Source organism: Schistocerca gregaria, chromosome 6, assembly GCF_023897955.1.
Source record: "Schistocerca gregaria isolate iqSchGreg1 chromosome 6, iqSchGreg1.2, whole genome shotgun sequence".
Classification (NCBI taxonomy): Eukaryota; Metazoa; Arthropoda; class Insecta; order Orthoptera; family Acrididae; genus Schistocerca; species Schistocerca gregaria.
The window spans coordinates 588,654,110-588,662,376 of NC_064925.1; positions in this window are offsets into that span (position 1 = coordinate 588,654,110).

Below are 8,267 nucleotides of genomic sequence, written 5' to 3' on the forward strand. Positions count from 1 at the left end.
CATTGTTGATTTCAACAATTAAAAAAGGTCGGATATTTTTTGAACAGCTCATGTATATAAGCCATCGCCAGTGATGTCGAAAGAGCAAGATACCCCTAACTACGGCAGTTGTATAGGTAGTTCTAATGGAGCGGTCTATTGTCTGACGTATCTCCATAACAGCTCCGAACCGAATACCCCAAAGTTCGACAAATGGTTCAAATGACTCTTAGCACTATGGGTCTTAACATCTATCGTCATCAGTCCCCTAGAACTTAGAACTACTTAAACCTAACTAACCTAAGGACATCACACAACACCCAGCCATCACGAGGCAGACAAAATCCCTGACCCCGCCGTGAATCGAACCCCGGAACCCAGACGCGGAAAGCGAGAACGCTACCTTCACGTCAGGAATCAAGCTGAGCTCAGAAGGGCGCAAGTCCGGGGTTGTCTCTGGCTGATACTGATCTTCGGCCTGACGTGGCTGCTTGTCCTGTTCCAGGGGTTGCCCCTCAGTCTGCAAGATCCGAGCAGTCGCAGAGGGTGGTCTTACTGGTAGTTGGGAGCTCCAACGTCAGGCGCGTAATGGGGCCCCTTAAGGATATGGCAGCAAGAGAGGCGAAGAAAACCAATGTGCAATCCGTGTGCATACCGGGGTGGGTCATTCCAGATGTGGAAAGGGTCCTTCCGGATGCCATGAAGGGTACAGGTTGCACCCATTTGCAGGTGGTCGCTCATGTCGGCACCAATGATGTGTGTCGCTATGGATCGGAGGAAACCCTCCCTGGCTATCTGATTTGGTGAAGACTGCCAGTCTCGCTAGCCGGATGAAAGCAGAGCTCACCATCTGCAGCATCGTCGATAGGACTGACTGCTGACCTTTGGTAAAGAGCTGAGTAAAGGGTCTGAATCAGAGGCTGAGATTGTTCTGCGACCGTGTGGGCTGCAGATTCCTCGACTTGAGCCATAGGGTGGTGGGGTTTCGGGTTCCGCTGGATAGGTCAGGAGTCAACTACACGCAACAAGCGGCTACACGGGTAGCAGGGGTTGTGTGGCGTGGGCTGGGCGGTTTTTTAGGTTAGATGGCATTGGGCAAGTACAAAAAGGGCGGCAGCCTCAACGAGTTCGGGGCAAAGCAGGACATGCGGGGACCAAGCAGCAATCGGTATTGTAATGGTAAACTGCCGAAGCTGCGTTGGTAAAGTACCGGAACTTCAAGCGCTGATAGAAAGTACCGAAGCTGAAATCGTTATAGGTACAGAAAGCTGGCTGAAACCAGAGAGAAATTTTGCCGAAATTTTTACAAAGGTACAGACAGGTAGAAAGGATAGATTGCATGCAACCGGTGGTGGAGAGTTAGTCGCTGTTAGTAGAAGTTTATCCTGTAGTGAATTAGAAGTGGATAGTTCCTGTGAATTATTATGGGTGGAGGTTACACGCAACAGCCGAGCTAGGTTAATAATTGGCTCCTTTTACCGACCTCCCGATCCAGCAGCATTAGTGGCAGAACAACTGAGAGAAAATTTGGAATACATTTCACATCAATTTTCTCAGCAAGTTATAGTCTTAGGTAGAGATTTCAATTTACCAGATATAGACTGGGACACTCAGATGTTTAGGATGGGTCGTAGGGACAGAGCATCGAGTGACATTATACTGAGTGCGCTATCCGAAAATTACCTCGAGCAATTAAACAGAGAACCGACTCGTGGAGATAACATCTTGGACCTACTGATAACAAACAGACCCGAACTATTCGACTCTGTATGTGCAGAACAGGGAATCAGTGATCATAAGGCTGTTGCAACATCCCTGAATATGGAAGTTAATAGGAATATAAAAAGAGGGAGGAAGGTTTACGTGTTTAGCAAGAGTAATAGAAGGCAGATTTCAGTCTACCTAACAGATCAAAACGAAAATTTCTGTTCTGACACTGACAATGTTGCGTATTTATGGAAAAAGTTCAAGGCAATCGTAAAATGCGTTTTAGACAGGTACGTGTAGAGTAAAACTGTGAGGGACGGGATAAACCCACCGTGGTTCAACAACAAAGTTAGGAAACTACTGCGAAAGCAAAGACAGCTTCACTCCAAGTATAAACGCAGCCAAAACCTCTCAGACAAACAGAAGCTAAACGATGTCAAAGTTAGCGTAAGGAGGGCTATGCGTGAAGCGTTCAGTGAATTCGAAAGTAAAATTCTATGTACCGACTTGACAGAATATCCTAGAAAGTTCTGGTCTCACGTTAAATCAGTAAGTGGTTGGAAACAGCATGTCCAGACACTCCGGGGTGATGATGGCATTGAAACAGAGGATGACAGGCGTAAAGCTGAAATACTAAACACCTTTTTCCAAAGATGTTTCATAGAGGAAGACCGCACTGCAGTTCCTTCTCTAAATCCTAGCACAAACGAGAAAATGGCTGACATCGAAATAAGTGTCCAAGGAGTAGAAAAGCAACTGGAATCACTCAACAGAGGAAAGTCCACTGTACCTGACGGGGTACCAATTCGATTCTACACAGTACGAGAAAGAACTTGCCCTCCCTTCTAACAGCCGTGTACCGCCAGTCTCTAGGGGAACGGAAGGCTCCAAATGATTGGAAAAGAGCACAGGTAGTCCGAGTCTTCAAGAAGGGTCGTAGAGCAGATGCGCAAAACTATAGACCTATATCTCTGACGTCGATCTGTTGTAGAATTTTAGAACATGTTTTTTGCTCGAGTATCATGTAGTTTTTGGAAACCCAGAATCTACTCTGTAGGAATCAACACGGATTCCGGAAACATCCATCGTGTGAGACCCAACTCACTTTATTTGTTCATGAGACCCAGAAAATATTAGATACAGGCTCCCAGGTAGATGCTATTTTTCTCGACTTCCGGAAGGCGTTAGATTCAGTTCCGCACTGTCGCCTGATAAGTAAAGTAAGAGCCCACGGAATATCAGACCAGCTCTGTGGCTGGATTGAAGAGTTTTAACAAACAGAACACAGCATGTTGTTATCACTGGAGAGACGTCTACAGACGTTAAAATAATCTCTGGCGTGTCACAGGGGAGTGTTATGGGACCATTACTTTTCACAATATATATAAATGAGGTAGTAGATAGTGTCGGAAGTTCCATGCGGTTTTTCGCGGATGATTCTGTAGCATACACAAAAGTTGCAGCATTAGAAAATTGTACCGAAATGCCGGAAGATCTGCAGCGGATAGGCCCTTGGTGCAGGGAGTGGCCACTGACCCTTAACATATACAAATGTAATGTATTGCAAATACATAGAAAGAAGGATCCTTTATTATATGATTATATGATAGCGGATCAAACACTGGAATCAATTACTTCTGTAAAATATCTCGGAGTATGCGTGCGGAACTTTTTGAAGTGGAATGATCATATAAAATTAACTGTTGGTAAGGCGCGTACCAGGTTGAGATCCATTGCGAGAGTCCTTAGAAACTGTAGTTCATCAACAAAGGAGGTGGCTTACAAAACACTCGTTGGACCTATACTTGAGTATTGCTCATCGGTGTGGGATCCGTACCAGATCGGGTTTGCGGAGGAGATAGAGAAGATTCAAAGAAGAGCGGCGCGTTTCGTCACAGGGTTATTTGGTAACCGTGATAGCGTTACGGAGATGTTTGACAAACTCAAGTGCCAGACTCTGCAAGAGAGCCGCTCTTCATCGCGGTGTAGCTTGCTCGCCAGATTTCGAGAGGGTGCGTTTCTGGATGAGGTATCGAATATATTGCTTCCCCCTACTTATACCTCCCGAGGAGATTACGAATGTAAAATTAGAGAGATTAGAGAGAGCACAGGGGCTTTCAGACAGTCTTTCCTCCCGCGAACCATACGCGACTGGAACAGGAAAGGGAGGTAATGACAGTGGCACGTAAAGTGCCCTCCGCCACACACCGTTGGGTGGCTTGCGGAGTATAAATGTAGATGTAGATGAGTGTGGTGCGTGATGCGGCGCTCCCCATCCCCATATACGGATCAAATCAGTCACGACTTGAACCGAGCGTGCCCGAACATTGTCCTACAAAATGATGTCCGCCTCCTGCAGAAACCGACCCCGCTTCTTTCTCTCAGTTGCTTTTCTGCTTTGAAACACAGTCTGTTTCGTTTTCGAGTCCAAACCGCTTAACAGATATTGTTCAAATTTGGCATGGAGACAGTTTGAACTCTGAGAAAGAACATAGCCCACTTTAAAAAGCAAGAAAATTTTTTTTTTGCATCAGTGAACGTAAACTACATTAAAACTTACTTATTTTGCTTGTATAACTTAAGAATTCTATAATGTATAAGTACTTCAGTAGTCGCCGTGCGGGATAGTCTCTCAAACGAAATTGCTCCCACGTCCGAGGCCTTTCAATATCACGTCTTCCATTCCGTTTGTAGTTCAGAATATTTTGGGGAAGTCTGGGACGTAGCATTCTCACCAGTCTTCACTTTTTTTTGAATTTTTTAGTTTCTGTTGAAAATACTTAATTTTTCTCTAGTATCTTCATTCCTAATCATTTCTTGTTGTGCAGCTCTTCGAATTTCTTAGGAACCTCATCTCTGCCGTGTGATTTTTTTTTGCTTTTTTTTTTAACCATGTTTTCGCTTTCATAGCATAATACAGTAACCGGGACCACGTTATAGAATTTCGGAACAATCTTTTTGTACTTTATTGCCCAATATTCAGATAATAGTGTCACAGACAGCTTAGAATTTGTGTAATTTATTTTAAGTATCAGAGTAAAAATCAGATCTTACAGCGTAGCCTAAGTGAAAGATTAAGAGACCAGTTCTAAAGCAGGATTATCCAAAACTAGTTTTAAAATGACTGAGTATTTTCCTCGGAGTGCACTTATTTTCGTTTTATTACTAGAAATTTTAAAGTTGTATTCATTGCATATTTCGTTCAGGTGGTATATAGATCTTTGGAGGTCATTTCGTGAACGTGAATCATGTCATCTACAAACAGAAGCACAATCAGGTATTTCTCATTCGTTATCCCAATTCTTTTGTCTTGTCGTAGTTCCTGCTTTCATTTATGAAGAACGAAGTCAATGTAAATACTAAAAATGCTGACTTAATCTGCTCATTTAAATGTATACCGAACGAGCTGCCGCAGTGGTTAGTACATGGTATGATGATGATGATGATGATGATGATGTTTGGTTTTTGGGGCGCTTAACTGCACGGTTATCAGCGCCTGTACAAAGCCCCAACATTTACACAGTCCAGTTTCGCCACCTTCACGAATGATTATGAAATGATGGCATCACAGACACCTACTTCCCGGGCGGAGAACGCAACCCAGCCGTGAATCGAACCCGGAATCCCATCACCAGCAACGCTAGCTTCTACACGACGAGCTGTCAACTAGTACACTAGACTCGCATTCGGGAGGATGACGTTTAAATCCGCATCCGGCCATCCTGATACGTTTTCCGTAACTTTCCTGAATCGCTCCAAGCAAATGCTGGGATGATTCCTTTGAAAGGGAACGGCGGACTTCTTTTACCCTTCCCTGACGCATTGCCAACTCCTGCTCCGTCTCTAATGACCTCGACATCGATAGCACATTAAACGCAATCCTCCTTCCGTCCTTCATTTAAAGGCATAGGTTTACGCAATAAGTCGGGCGTTAAAAGTTAAAAACTGCGTACTCGTCTAAGGCAGCATAATTTCATGGCGCGCAAATTATCGAGACTATATTCACCGAGCATTTGTGAAAGGCAGCACGTGGCGACTTCCAACAAACTTCACACATAATTTCGAAACTTGGCGAAACTTTTTTTCCCTCTGACATCCCTGACAGAATGATGAAAGGAAAAAGACTTTTATCACTTCTACATCTTCGCTGTTCGTGCAGTAAGGTGTCAGCATCAGGCTTGATGTTTCACTTTATTACTTCTTTACTACTCACTTTATTCGCAACACATTTGTCAGACAGCATCCACATACGTCGCCGAATGCACCTGAAAATTATAGAATTGTACAACACTTAGTTCAGTACATAAATATTGAGACGTTTTCGAAAAACTAGCTTCTCTTACAACAGAGCGTCTTCAACTGCAAAGGGTTATGTTTCTTCAGGTCACGTTTTTAACACATTAACTGATACGGAAAGTGAACGAACTTCTGAAGGTGGTTTACATATGGGACTTTCCGTTTTCAGACAGCAATTTGGAGAGGAGAAGGGGGCGGTGGTTACGCGGTCTATTTGGAACTTCAGTGTTTCCGCAAATGATGCTGTTGCCTGTAATAAAGTTCTGTTTGAAAGAAGCCACGCCCTCATAAGATTTCAGTGTAATGCAAAGCATGACAACTTAGTTTAAATGTTCCCGAAATGTAAAATTGTTCGGTTCACAAAACGATATAACCTTATCCTACGAGTATAGTGCAGCGAGTCACATTCGCAATCGCTCAACCCACATGAATACCTGGGTGTAAAAATTTCTAGAGATTTGAAACGGAACCGTCACATAGTCGCAGTCTTAGGGAAATACGGTGGCTGGCTGCAATTCGTTGGTAGAATTCTAGGAAAATACAATCGGTGTACAAAAGAAATTGCTTACAAATCACGCTTGCGACCCATCCCCCAATATTGCTCGAGATTCTTGGATCCTAATCAGATACAACTGCCCGGCGATACTGAATGTATACAGAGAAGGGCGGCACGAATGGTCACAGGTTTTTTGACCCGTTGGAGAATGTCACACAGTTTCTGATCAAATTGAACAGGCAGGCGCTTGGAAACAAACGTAAAATATCCAGAGAAAGTCTACTTGGAATATTTCCGGAGGAATCCTTAACTGTTGAATATAGGCGAATGGTGGTCAATGGAGGGAATGACTGCGAATGCTCGTTCGATTTGCGTTCTCTTCCGTAGGCTGCGATGCAAACTAATCCTGGTAATATTCCCGGTGTGAGATGTAGTTGGCAGCTCTGTAAATGCTGACCGGTGAGTCGCTTAAAGCCCAGGTGAAATTAATCTCGGAGGGACACATCACGCTCTCAACCGATGAAGCATATCCTCTAAGGATCGCCCAGTGCCTGTGACTAGTGCATTGAATGTAAATACGGAAAACTGCAAAAACTCACTTTTTGAAGTATTTGTAATTCCATTAACTAGTTTTGTAACCTTTACAGACTCATCTTCAAATGTGGCACACAGAATTTCCGTCTCTCTGACGTGGAGACAGGGCGACAGTAACATGGTGACATGTGTCGGAAAACCAATTATTCCACTTACTGACTAACGGGCAGTTCATGGTAGACACAGACTATCCCGTGGAAGAGCAAAGTATCGCGAGGAGACCTAATTAGAAAGTTTCTAGAACTGACGTTACATGATGAAAGTAGGAATGGAATATACTTAAACCGCCTACGTATTGTAACTGTAGGAAGCGTGAAGACCAGAAGAGACTAAGCACAGCACGCACAGAGGCTTTTAAGCAGCCACAGTTCGCACGCTCCATACGTCAGTGGAGTGGGAATAAGTCCTAATAACTGGTATACTGGCAAGTTCCATCTGTCACGCAATTCACGGTCATTTATAGACTACAAATTATAAGCTGCCTATGTTTTGTTTAAATTTGGATTACAAGAAAATGGGCGTTTTGCAAAATGTCCTACATAAGTCTCCTCTTCATCAACACCACCACCATGAGTGTTCTGCCCTAGGGCAGGTCTTCACATGTAGCTCTCCATGCAGTCCCATCATTTGTTACCCTCTTGTTTTCTCACAACTATTTTCTGTTCTTACGCTGTCCGCCAGCTGGTATGTTCTGCGTCTTCTTCTTCTTCTTCTTCTTCTTCTTGCATTCACCGTTTCCTCCATACCATCAATAAACAATCTCTTCTCATTCAGTGTCCATGCCAATTGTGTTTGCTCATCCTGCAACCTTTAAAATTTCTCTCTGTTCTCCCACTCAACACCACCTCATTTCTCACTGTGCCTGCCTATTTTATCCCCTATCAACGCACCCACATAAAAGCCTCCTGTTATGAAACGTCTCGTTGGCAATTGCTATACGTATTTTCACCTCCATATTACTTCCAATGTCGTCCATAATAGCACGTCGCAGTTATCTAAAAACACTAAATTGTTGTGTATCTTCCTGCCTAACATTATAGTTGTTCTTGCTTTTCTTGCACCTATCACCGGACATTTTGCGATTTTCTTATTATTTCTCATTCCAATTTACTCACGCCTCTTGTTCAATTCTTTTAACATTTCAGTCATACTTCTTTCGCTCTCTGCCAATAACACCACATGATCCGCGAGTCTA